We start from the raw sequence: 14,107 nt of genomic DNA, 5'->3' as shown, positions 1-14,107 counted from the left end.
GAAATAAGATGATCTGTTTGCAAATATGATCTTATATGGAGAAAACCCTAAAGACTCCACAAAAGAAAACCGTCAGAACTAATAAATGAATTCAGCAAAGTAGCAGGATACGAAGTCAACAGACAAAAATTAGTTGCATTTCTATACATCAAAATTGAAGAATCTGAAAAGGAAATTACAAAATCAATTCCATTTACAATAGCATCAAAAAGAATAAAATACTTAGGAATTAACCAAGAAAGTGAAAGACATGTTCAATGAAAAAACAATGCTGAAAGAAATGAAAGAAGACAGATAAATGGAAACACATCTCATGGTCATGGATTGGAAGATTTAATATAGTTAAAATGTCAATACTACCCAAAGCAGTCTACAGATTCAACACAATCCCTATCAAAATCCCAACAACATATATTGCAGAAATAGAAAAACTCATCTTACAATTTAAATGGAGGGACTTCCTGGTGGTGCAATGGTTAAAAATCCTTCTGCCAGTGCAGGGGACATGGGTTTGATCCCTGGTCGGGGAAGATCCCACATGCCACTGAGCAATTAAGCACAGGCGCCACAACTACTGAGCCTGCGCTCTAGAGCCCATGCTCCGCAACAAGAGAAGCTACCGCAATGAGAAGCCCGCGCACCACAACAAAGAGTAGTCCCCACTCGTCACAACTAGAGAAAGCCCGTGCACAGCAATGAAGACCCAACGCAGCCAATAAATGGATAGATAAATAAATAAAATTAATTTAAAAATAATAAAATAAAAAGTTTGAAAAAAATTTAAATGGAATCTCTAGGGACCCCAAATAGCCAAAATAACTGAAAAAACAAAAACAAAACTGGAGGGCTCACAGTTCTTAATATCAAAACTTATTACAAAAGTAGAGTAATTCAAACAGTGCAGTACTAGCATAAAGACAGCTAAATAGACCAATGGAATAGAACAGAAATCTCAGAAATAAACCCTCACATGTATGGTCAAATTTTTGACAAGTGTGCCAAGACCATTCAGTGGGAAAAAGGACAGTCTTTTCAACAAGTGGTGCTGGGAAAACATGATATCCACATGCAGAAGAATGAAATTGGACCCTTACATAAAACCATATATAAAAACTCCAAATGGATCAAGGACCTAAATCTAAGACCCAAAACAATAAAACTCTTAGAAAAAACGTAGGACAAAAGCTTCACGACACTGGATTTGGCAATGATTTCTTGGATATGACACCAATGGCACAGGTAACAAAAGAAAAAATAGACAAATTGAACTTTATGAAATTTTAAAATCTTGTGCATCAAAGGACGCTATCCTTAGTAAAACAATGCATTACTTAAAAAGTCATGCACTAATACAAGATCCACTCAATGTGCAGGATAGGCCTACGGATTTTAATGTAACAGAATAGGAAATATTCAATGATATTGTTTCAGGTTACATTTTGCAAATAACCTTTGAGAAACTACCACTAGTGTAGCTTTGATTTAGTATCAAAAATTAATATTATCTGAAACAGTTATTTAAAATACTACTCCTTAAAAAAACAAAAAAGCTCACTATCCAGAGATCCACTGAGTAAAAAGGCAACTCACACCATTGGAGAAAATATTCTCAAATCATATATCCAGTAAGGGATTAAGATACAGAATATATAGAGAACTTCTAGAACTCAACATCAAAAAACCAAACCACTGGATTCAAAAATGGGCAAAGGACTTTAGTAGACATTTCTCTAAAGAAGAGATATATGTGGCCAATAAGCACATGAAAAGATGTTCAAATCACTAATCATTCAGGAAATGCTAATCAAAACTACAAGGAGATACCACTCCATACCCATTAGAATGGCTACTACAAAATAAATAAATAATAACAGAAAATAACAAGTGTTGGCAAGGATATTGAAAAATCGGAAACATGTGCAATGTTGGTGGGAATGTAAAAATGGTGCAGCTGCTAACGGAAAGCAATATGGCAGTTCCTCAAAAAATTAAAAATAGAGTTACCATATGATCCAGGAGCTCCACTTCTGGGTATATACCTAAAAGAATTGAAAGCTGGGTCTCAAAGGGATATTTGTACACCCGTGTTCATAGCAGCATTATTTGCAATAGCTGAAACAGGGAAGTAACCCAAGTGTCCATATACTGATGAATGGATAAGCAAAATGCGGCATATGGCATATACATACAATGCAATATTATTCTGCCTTAAAAAAGTTACTTCTGCAATACGTTACAACATGGTTGAAACTTGAGGACATTATGCTGAATGAAATAAACCAGTCTCAAAAAGACAAATACTGTATGATTCCACTTACATGAGGTTATTTAGAGTAGTCAAAATCATAAAGACAGAAATTGTAATGGTGGTTGCCAGGGACTGGGGGGAAGGGAGAATGTTGAGTTATTTAATAGGTATAGAGTTTCAGTTTTACAAGATGAAAATTGTTATGGGGATGATGGTGATGACTGCACAACAATATGACGATATTTAATACCACTGAACTGTGCACTTAAAAATGGTTAAGATAGTAAATTTTATGTTATGTGTACCTTACCACAGTAAAAAAAAAAAAAAAAAATATTTGTAATAATTTGGTCTCTGACTTATTTCATGTCTTAACCTCGCATCTTAAATGATGCTGTTTTTAATCACACTATTATCTAACATGCTGTTTATTAATTACATGGATGCTATGTAAAGCACATATTTCTAAATGAGCAGATACCTAAACCAACAGTAAGGGCACATCAGATTACTCTCCAAATATTACTTTGCTAGTTTCAATGAAAGGGAATCAGATTACAAAACTGTTACATAAAAAAGCCTTAAAGCTTAATTGTATTTCATTAAAGAAAACATCAAAATGAATGATTTTTAACTAGATGCATACCAATTTTATATACGCTATAGATAAAATTAACAGGAGGTTAAATAATTTCATACTGTAAAAGTATAAAATCTTGTAAGCTCCAAAACACCAGCAGTGTAAAGAGCCAACATTCAATTTTAGGAATTTGAAACTGAACGCTCCTTTAATAGCTCTGTCGGAAGTTGTTAGAATGGTATTTCAAGTATTTTCTGTAATTTGAATTAAACATTACCTTAAAAATGCTGAGCTGGGGAAAAAATGTTAAGAACATCTCCAAATCTAGCTTAACAGTTCAATGCTCTATTGTTTGTTGACTTAACAAAATGAATGTTTACAGCGAATTCAGAAACCACCTGGAGATTCAAACTGACAATGAAATTGCAATGACAAATCGTGCCACTAGACATTAGTTATTACCAGAGATGCTTCTCCAAGGCAGAGAAGACAGACAACCTTATTATTAGTATAACTGGAACCGTGCTGATACTCCCACCTGACCAAAAATCCTCTCTTCCAACGTATTATATTACCTGTGAAATGTAGCTTATAAACTAATCAGTACCGATGCATTCCTTCATCTGATTAACAAGGGGAATTCACTCTAAGGAGAACAAGGCCCGTGAACTACCAAACAGGCAGCTTTGATTGTGCGCATCTGGGAGTGGGGACGGGGGTATATGTTTGTAGCCTTCCTGGAGTATGGGAATGTCCTATCCTGCTATAAGACTGCAGTGAGAATTCTGGTTTTGAAAGCTCTTCCTTCTAAAATTCTCTGTAAATCAAGGACAGAAATCATGAGATTTTAAGAACAACAACAGGGAAAAACCTTTTTCTCTTAGCAGTGAGAAGAATTCATTTAGTAGAATCATAGAAATTTTAAATAAGTGTTCAAGGTGAAAGATAAGACTCCGAGAAATCAGATTTTGGGAAAAATGCACACCTACTCTATATGAGAAAAGGAGATGTTGTTTTGCTCCTCAGAAAGAGAGGGGGGAAATGGGGAGAGCCAGAGGGAGCATGCTGTGTGCTATCCCACTAGATCTATCCAGGCACTCTATGCCCAATGTTTAGTAAGGAATTTAATGCAAGCCACATTTTTTTTCCCAGCAAATTGCATAATGAAATCATTTATTCCAATTATGGTCAAGCTTGATCTCAGAAAACGTTATTTTCTACTTTCTATTAACAAATGTAAAATTATCTGCTATTTACCAGACCAACTCACTTTTTTTTTTAATTTTATTTTTTTATACAGCAGGTTATTAGTTATCAATTTTATACATATTGATGTATATATGTCAATCCCAATCTCCCAATTCATCCCACCACCACCACCACCCATCCCCCCCCACACACTTTCCCCCCTTGGTGTCCATACGTTTGTTCTCTACATCTGTGCCAACTCACCTTTAGCAAATCACTTTCTTCCTTCATTAAATACATAGGAAAAGTTTGTGAATTGTAAGAAGTTTACTGAAGGAATACCATTCCTTTTATCATACTCCTTACTTCATAAATCACTTATCGTTTTAAGCCCACTTTATATCACTTTATTATAAACGAAGCAATGAGAAACAGCATTGATTTTCATGATATTTTAAACATTTATATTTTATTATCACTGCATCATTTTAATCTTGACTTTGTTTTAGTAACCTCTCTTTCAAATGCATTCCATAATTTATTTCTAAGTTTTTTAATAATATTCCTCAAAATCGAATGTTACTGCATTAATTTAATTTAAAAATGAAGTCATACTTTTTCTGAAAACTAAGTCAACCTTATTTGACTGACTGGTTTCACAATTAGATTATATGGCAGTATTTTATCCAAAACTGAAAATTCAATCAGCAAATAAGCCACCTCAAGATGCTGACAAAAACATATTTAAAGCAGGTGAAAAGATAAAAGCATATGATTTAAAATATTGTTTTAGGAAGGGGATACTGAAATAATATCTCAATTTTTCCTAACACTTTCAGAACATATTGAATTAATTAAGGTAACTCTAAATGAGAGAGGCAAAATCTTAATAAAGCTCTGAAAGACTAACAGGTAGTAAATCCTTTTGCAAGTCAGGTGGTTTTCAATTGTTTGCTTTCAGCCAAACTGAATAACAGCCTGAATGAGTTAACCGGTCAACACATCATTGAAAACCAGTTCTGATATAGGCTACCATGTGATGTTGTTTTGCAAATGACATGGAAGGAGTCCAAAGAACTCCCACCTTCTTATTTATGTGAATATGGTTTCTAAGCACATACATCTATAACTCTGGAAAATACAAATAAATTTGAAACTCAATCCAGTCTCATTCTAACTAATACTCATCCACATATATATAAACTAATCAGAGCAGAAAAAGTCCCATCCATTAACAGATACATTTCCATTAAAATTTTACTTTTAGTATTTAATAATTATCTAAAATTTATAACATTTGTTTTGATAAACTGTATGCTACTAAGAATTGTAATGATAAAGTTTATTACACTTAAAGTCATAAGTGGCAGATTGAAAAAAAACAAAAAATTAGTTTCAATTTATATTTATATTTTTGATCAAGAAGTATGATGACACTGGGATCATGAAAAGACATTTTAGCATTAAAATATAATAAAGTAAGATAAAATTATGTCAGGAGAGTGTGATGGAAGTTTGACATTAAGGATGTACAGAAAACTCAACTTTTGACTGTCAAAGAGAGAGCTACCTATTTTTTAAATAGATGATGACAGATGAATATTTAGATTACTCTGTATATCTTTTGAAGAATGATATAACAGTTCTGGTTAAAAATTCAACATTTATAATACATTGGAAATTACAACCTTTACAACTGTGTAAACATGATATATTTTAGATATTAATTTTTAAATAGGTGATGGAATATGTAGGGTTTTGCGTTTTTTTTAATATTAGTAAGATCTTAGTTTTCTAAACATGGTAAGAAGACCTCAGACAAATCACAACCTTTGAAACTGAGTTTCCTAAACTGTAAAATGAGGATAATATCTACTCATTCTACCTCAGGATTAAATTATGTATGTAATATTATAAATGTTCACTACATATATGTATATGCATACATATATATGCTTTCAGTTAAATGTAAAACAATATGATTAAATTTATGAGGGCCTAGAAAAATAACACCTCCCTTAATTTTGAGTCCTTCTTATATGAACTAGACAGACCAAGGAAGACATCACATGACAAATCCCAGCTGTAAGTCATGAAAACTTGATTCATTTCCAGGGGCTATATATTAAATTGAACATATAAGTAAATTCCTTATGTGCCACAATTCTTTCAAATTAAACTTGATCAAATATGGGTGGGTATTACAAAACTAGACTTAGGAACTAAGGCACTGAAATGTTCAACTAAAAAGGAGCAATGGCCTTAGATTTAGAAGCAATGCTGTAGAGGGCCATCCTTACCCAGTCAATCCCAACTTTTGGGGACCGTCTGCAACTTCCTATCTTTACAATGAACACTTTGCAACATAAATTCTAAGGCCTGCAGAAAGGTTATGAAACCAGTAAGAGTAATATATGCCCATTCTCTGGGCCTCCATCTACAGTTCTCATTTGTTCCATTTAGACGGAGCCAACCATATTCCCCAGGCAAACCAAGCATACTAGACTATAAATATATCATATTGGAACAAAAGATAATTTTAAATATACATTTTATAATCTAAACTGTTCTTAATTCTATATATAGCGTAAGCCTGATAATTTTGCTAAATGATTTGGTAAACAAGTTAATAATAAGCTATTTACCAAAAAATTGATAATATATAAATTTTTATTAAAGTGTCAAATTACATCTGGGAAATTTCTGATATGTTCAGTATTTCACAACTTCTTCCAATCATTTTCCAATATAATTTGCATTTACAAAATTTCTGTTTAGCTAGAAAAGTTTGAAACTGCTTAGGTTCATTAAGCCAAGATTAGTCTTCCAACTCCACAATGGCAATTTTAAAGGCATTCTGCTCATTGCCATTGTGACAAAAATATGTTGTGTTCCATGAGGCATTTACAGATGTGTAAGACACAGTCTCTGAACTCAAGGAAATTTCAGTCTAATAACTGATACAGAAAAGTTGAAAGCAATGTACAGTGAACACCACAAAAATTCTACAATTAACATTTTACTATATGGTATTTTCTCACATTACTATATTTGCTTTATCTATATTTTGATTTTTTATGGACTAACCATCCTTCTATACATCATTAATCCATCTTATATTTTTAATGCATTTCAAAGAAAGTTGCAGGCATAAGTATGTTTCACCCCTAAACACTATCATTAATTAGAGCTTAATAATTTTTAGAGATGTTTTTAGAAAAAATTCACAAATATGAAATGCACAAATCTTATATCATTTGATTTTTACAAAAGTTTATACCTCTGTAATGCAAACTCCTATCAAGATATACACCATGACTGTCAGCCAAAAAGTTCTTTCATGCTCATTCCCAGTCAATCCCCACCCCAACTCCCACCTCTGGAGCACGGGTGCCCAACCCCCGGGGCCGAGGACGGGTACTGGCCTGTTAGGAACTGGGCCACACAGCAGGAGGTGAGCGGCAGGCGAGCAAGCGAAGCTTCATCTGCCTCTCCCCATCACTCGCATTACCGCGTGAACCATACTATGCCCACCCCCGTCCGTGGAAAAACTGTCTTCCACGAAACCGGTCCCTGGTGCCAAAAAGATTGGGGACCGCTGCTCTAGAAGGAACCGCTGTTAGTGATTTTTTTTTTTTTTCCCCACCACAGATTAGTTTTGTGGGTAATTTTTAAATTCAAAATTTAAAACAAAGAGCAGGGAATTCCCTGGTGGCGCAGTGGTTAAGAATCCGCCTGCCAATGCAGGGGACACGGGTTTGAGCCCTGGTCCAGGAAGATCCCACATGCCGCGGAGCAACTAAGTCCGTGCGCCGTAACTACTGAGCCTGCGCTCTAGAGCCCGTGAGCCACAACTACTGAGCCTGTGCGCCTAGAGCCCATGCTCTGCAACAAAGAGAAGCCATCGTAATGAGAAGCCCACGAACCGCAACGAAGAGTAGCCCCGGCTCACTGCAACTAGAGAAAGCCCGCGCACAGCAACGAAGACCCAACGCAGCCATAAATAAATAAATGTAACAATTTTTTAAAAATCCATCTTTAAAAAAAACAAAAACAAAGAGCGATCAGGCTGAAGAATCAAAAAAGAATTCATGTGGATCGACAGGTGTGCAGATACACGATAAAGTAAATAAAGCAAAATGCTTAACAATTATAGAAATTAGGCGCTAAGTACTATATAGGTGTTCCAGTTATCAATTTACTATCTCTCAGCATTAAATCTACCTTTCTTTGCCCTGCTTTATGACCATGGAACTAGACCCTCTAAACACTTCGCCTTCGCCAGCTTTAGAGAGGGCCCTATCAGGTCACTACAGCAGCAGAGAAACACTTCCCTTCTGGATTCCAGTTCTCTATTATTATTATTATTAATTAGTGTGAAGCCCCAAGAGCACTGATGAGGAGACAGGTGCAGCTGTGGCCTCAGGCCCTGTGGCCATGGTAGGTATGCCCTTTTTGAAGAGGCCTGCATCCGAGCTTTGGGAAGAAGGGCCCTCTCCCAGTCTTTCTTCCTCATCCTAGTATCAATAGTAGGTGCTGCTCTTTCACAACTGCAACTTCTGGGACCCTTAGACGCAGAGCTCTTTTACCTCTTCTAACAGTTAACCATCCCTCCTTGTTCTAGTTAACAATTCATCATATTAAATGTTCAAATAACCTGTATAGTTGTCTCTCCTGACTGAACTCAGACTACTCTCAAGGATATTCACTGTACAGATTTTCTGTATGTTTGACCATGCTGGGGGAGGGAGGAAACAGGGAGATATATTTTAAAAGATTGCCAAAATGTTAACAATTGTTGAAGTTGGATGATGGACTGAGAAAATTATACTGTCTCTTCATTTTGTTTATGTTTGTAATTTTTTGTAATAGCTTTTAAAAGTGGAGGGCGGGGAAGAAAGGCTTCATATAGGCCAAAGCATTTGGAGAGGGCCTGGTGGAATGGATTTTAATAGGCATAAATGGAGGCTGAGATTCCAGGTGAGAAAAAGCACACAGTGAAAATGGCAGAATACTGAAGGACATATTTGAGCAATAGCAAGTAAGCTGGCTAAAGTAAAGGTGTATAATGCAAATGAACGTTTGCTGAGATTTTTTTTTCCTCCCCTTTAACCTTCATTTCAAGGTGTTAGTTCTTCATACTCAATTGCTTTTTTTCCCCCTACTCTCCTGTCCCTGCCCCATACTTCTACTTACTATCCGAAGTCTAGCTGTTACCCATTCTTCCCCACCTCTTAGTAATCATAAATTGATCCATTTCAGAGTCTTTTCATATATCTTAATTTTTTTAAACAGTGGGCATAATTATATCTGTCTTGGGACATTTAGGAGAAAATATAGGTATGTCTGTGCTTATACAGCAGTATTTTTTACATGTAAAGCCATTAGCAGTGACATGAGACAAGTTTTCATAATTTCTAGTTAGTAGGGGATAAGAGAAAACATTAATTGATTTATTATTAATAACTCGTGACTTTTTATAATCGCAAAATACACCTATACACACAAGAATGAGTGTGTGTGTGTGTGTGTCAACACATTATCTCCGGGAAGGGGCTGGTAATATTCTTTGTTAAGCTGAGTAGTGAATTGACCAAATAATAAAATTAATACCCATTATTTTCTCCACCCACCAATACATTTAAAGCACCCTTAGGCTATTCTCCAGTGACAACTCTCTCTCCTTCCTTAGGAATGACAAAAATCATAAAATTTGACTTACAAAAAGCATTTTCATTTAATCCAAACTGAAAATATTATAAAGTATAAAAGCAGCTAGACATTTAAGAACTCATAATAGAGATAACATCAGAGAGTGCACATATATCCAAATAAAACATATATTATGATGATTCATAAAAAGCACATACGAATATGGACCTGTTGCACACATTAAAATACACAGACACTCCAACTGAGCTCCTTTCTCTCCTAACCCCCATTATTGGTAGGGTCTGAACCTACCATTCTACTTCAAGCTTCAACAAGTGGCACATGCTCTTCCACCTATTTAGAATGTGGCGGGACATAGGTATTCCAGAACAGTAGAGAGCAGAAGACAAATGTTGTTCGGTGTCACTCAGGCGATGACTATGCTTTTCTATGCCCTCCTGAGGATGCGGGGCTGCAGATGCTAAGTTTCATTCAAGATCTAGGACAATGCACTGTTTGTAAACTTTGCACACCAAAACTGTTAATGTGAGTTCTTCCAGAATAAATCAGCAATGGTTAAGACAAGAATTGGGTTTCTTTCTTGCCTCGCACAGGACTCTTCCTGTGTAGTCAGTATCACAGACAGCGATGCACTCCATAGGGTACCCATGGGCAAAAGAAATGCCTCCACAAAGATATGCTGCAGCTGCTCCTGCTCTAGATGATTCAATGCACTCAATAAGGTACCCAGGGGCAAAAGAAATGCCTCCACAAAGATATGCTGCAGCTGCTCCTGCTCTAGATGACGTCTTGCTTCCATTAAGTTCTGGCAGCCATGCAACAGAACTTTCTGCGATAATGAAAATGTTTGCTATTCTATCACATGTGGCTATTGAGCACTTGAAATGTAGCCAGTGTGACTGAGAAACTGTATTTTTAAATTAATTTTTATTGACATAGAGTTGACATATGTTAGTTTCAGGTATACTACAAAGTGATTTGATATTTGCATACATTATGAAGTGATCATCATGATGAGTCTAGTAACCATCTGTCTCCATACAAAGGTATTACAATATTATCGACCACATTCCTAATGCTGTATATTACATCCCCATGGCTTATTTATTATATAACTGTAGGTCTGTACATCTTAATCCCCTACACCTATTTCATCCACTCCTCTATCCCTTCCCTTCTGGCACCACCTGTTTATTCTCTGTTATCTATAAGTCTGTTTCGTTTCATTTGTTTTACGTTTTTACATTCTATATATAATTGAGAGCATGTGGTATTTGTCTTTCTCTGACTTACTGCACTTAGCATAACACTCTCTAGATCTATCCATGTTGACAAAAATGGCAAGATTTCTTTTTTTTTATGTCTGAGTAATATTCATATACCACATCTTCCTTACCCATTAGTCTATCAGTGGATCTTTAGGTTGCTTTTATATCTTGGCTACTGTAAATAATGCTGCAATGAACATTGGAGGGCATATATCTTTTTGAATTGGTTTTTCTGTTTTCTTTGGGTAAATGCCCAGAAGTGAAATTGCTGGATCATATGGCAGTTCTATTTTTAATTTTTTAAAGAAACTCCATACTGTTTTCCATAGTGGCTGCACCAATTTACAATCTCACCAACAGTGCTTAGCAATATTTTTTGGTTAAGCCTCCTCATGCAAGGGAAACAAAAACAAACAAATGAGACTACATCAACTAAAAAGCTTTTGCACAGCAAAGGAAACCATCAACAACACAAAGGAAGCTTACTAAATGGGAGAAGATATTTGCAAACAATATATCCAATAAGGGGTTAATATCCAAAATACATAAAGAACTCATATAACTCAACATCAAAAAAACAAACCCAAACAACTCAATTACAAAATGGACAGAGGACCTGAATTGAAATTTTTCAAAAGAAGATGTACAGATGGCCAAAAGACACATGAAAAGATGCGCAATATCACTAATCAGCAAGGAAATGCAAATCAAAACCACAAGGAGACACCACCTCACACCTGTACGAATGGCTGTTATCAAGAAGACAACAAATAACAAGTGTTGGTGAGGATACAGAGAAAAGGGAACCCTTGTGCACTAATTTTATTTAATTTTTTATTAATTTATATGTAATAGCCACATGACAATGCAATTCCAAAGCCTTAGTTTTAAAAAAATCAGGGACTTAACACATGTACGTTTGTAAATTGTTGACTGTCAACCCAAAACACTACCTGCAACACTGCAAAGTGGTTCTACCTCCTCCTACCCTAGCTGCCTGGCAGAAACATCCATTTGTCCTCATTCAGACAGCACCTCCTTTGTGAAACTGTGGCAGCCCAGAGTTACTAACTTGTTACCTAACTATTACTAACCAGGTCACACCATGTTGTCATTATGGGTTTACATATCTGTGTTCCCTGCTAAACTGGGGGCTCTAAAAAGGCAGCAGTTGTGTATTATTAATTTCTGAATCCCCAGAGCCTAGCAGAATGCCACATCCTAAAATCCTTGCTCTATGTCCTCCTGGCCAATTTATCACACCAGTCTTCATCTAACCAGTCCATACTCCTCACTACTCTACCATCTGAAATCTCATAATCCCAGCATCCATAATGAACATCTTAGAACTGGAGAAATTACAGGTCATATTATCTGTACCAACGGGTGTGGTGTTTTACTTCTACATACAATTGCTCAGTAGAAAACACTGTAAAATAGTGGAAACGATGCATATTAGAAACTCAAGTTTTCTAAAGAGAAATAACGAGAAAGTAGTTAGACACAGGAGTTTGGAATTCAGGACGAGACACAAATTTGGGAGTTTTTGACATAGAAGTGGCATTTTGAAACTATGCAACTCATGAATTAGATCACTAACGGATTAAGTGTAGACAGAAGAATACAGGCACACCAAGGTTAAGAGGTCAGAGGTGAAAAAGAACTTGCAAAGAACACTGAGAAGGGGCAACCAGTGACATACAGGAAAACCAGGAAATAAGCTGCGAGCCATTAAGCTATGATAAATGCTATTGACAGATCAAGTTGGAAAGTAAGGTTCTATTTCTTTCACACAATAGCAAACCCTCCAAAACTGAAGAGAAAAACTGAAAGATACCACTTGGCATTCAATTACCAGTGTAACCAGAAGTTACACCGATGTTTTCTAATATAGATATTTCTTTCATTTCATTACACATATGCTATTCATCACATCTTCCTCTTAATATCCACATGAAACAAGGTTTCAGAGAGCACAACAATTTTCCTGGGCAGCACTAATTTTAAACGAAAACCTCGTTAAGTTATTTTACCAGCTGAGACTGACTGAAATAACCAGTGTCTCCCATTCAGCTGCCACGCTTTCTTTAGAAATGCAGGTTTGGCATAATTTAAAGGTCAAGATGGTTTAAAGACCATCCAGTTTCCAAAAAAGAACGGACAAAAGTGTCAACATTCACGGAAGACTTAGAGAAAAAGTTAGACTGTGAACTCCAGGAAGGGAGGGGCTCATTTCCCACAAAGCAGGAGCTCAATATTTTTCACTTAACTTGAAAAAAGCTATATCTTACTGCGGGGAGGTGGCGCGAACTTCAGGGCACTACGCCCTCCAGAACACTGTTGCCCGAACACTATGCGCGCAGAGAGGGACCAGCGAGCTCGAGGGAATCCGCGCAGAAGATCAGCACCTGGGTCGATAAAGGCAACGCGGGACGCCGCACAACTGCACACCGGACCCTAAGGTTAAAAGACCCTAGCCTCGGGCGGGGACTCACCTGCCTCCGGAGTGGGGAAGATGTGCGGCCCCCGGCCGCCTCTGAGGGGGCGTCCCTGCAAACCCCTCACCGCGTCACTGGACACTACCGGGGCGGTGAAGACGGACCCGTGAGGACGCGGCGCGTTCGCTCGGTCGCCTAGGTGTCGGAGCTGCAGCGTCACAGATCCCTCAGGTACTCCTCAGCGGCCCGTGCGTGCGCGCGCTCTCCCACCTCGTCGCTTAGCAACCTGCGAAGCCGTCCAGTCTTCTCGACACTTCAATTCCTCCCGCCCCCGCAGACTGTGAATAGTTTTTAAAAAGATTTTGTTTCCGGGTCGAACCGGCTTCACGCAGCGGAAGATCTCTTTACCTCCCACGTTTACCCTTGAGGGGAGGATGAAGTCTTAGCAGCGCACGGGAGAGCGCTGGAGCTAAGGGCTCTGTCTCTCCACCCTCGAGTTACACGCGCCTCCCCTCTCGCCAATTGCTGGGCGCCATCCGGCAGCTCCTTTCCTCCTGAGCCCAAATTCTCCGCTCGTCGCCGTCCTCCAATCACAGCGGCCCGCCCTCGCGGACTACTTTGCAATCGGCGAAGAGCGCAAGGAGCAGGGCGTGAGAAGACCCTCTGACCTCGGGAAGTGTAGTTCAACACTCGAAGGAAATGCATTGGAGAT

General features: G+C 37.4%; 1 protein-coding gene across 26 annotated transcripts in view; it reads right to left on the bottom strand.

The window, feature by feature from the left end:
- WDPCP (WD repeat containing planar cell polarity effector) overlaps positions 1-14,004 on the bottom strand; it is a 418,073-nt gene extending 404,069 nt beyond the window's left edge. For all 26 annotated transcript variants that reach the window (XM_082358112.1, XM_082358113.1, XM_082358114.1 and 23 more), the window contains exon 1: positions 13,453-14,004. The gene's annotated coding sequence lies outside the window, so the exon portion shown is untranslated. The remainder of the gene's footprint in view (positions 1-13,452) is intronic.
- Positions 14,005-14,107: the final 103 nt, after the last annotated feature.

The sequence above is a fragment of the Balaenoptera borealis genome, assembly GCF_965194805.1.
Source record: "Balaenoptera borealis genome assembly, chromosome: 15".
NCBI lineage: Eukaryota > Metazoa > Chordata > Mammalia > Artiodactyla > Balaenopteridae > Balaenoptera > Balaenoptera borealis.
Note: the sequence above shows the minus strand (reverse complement) of the source record. Positions and strands in the feature narration are given on the sequence as shown.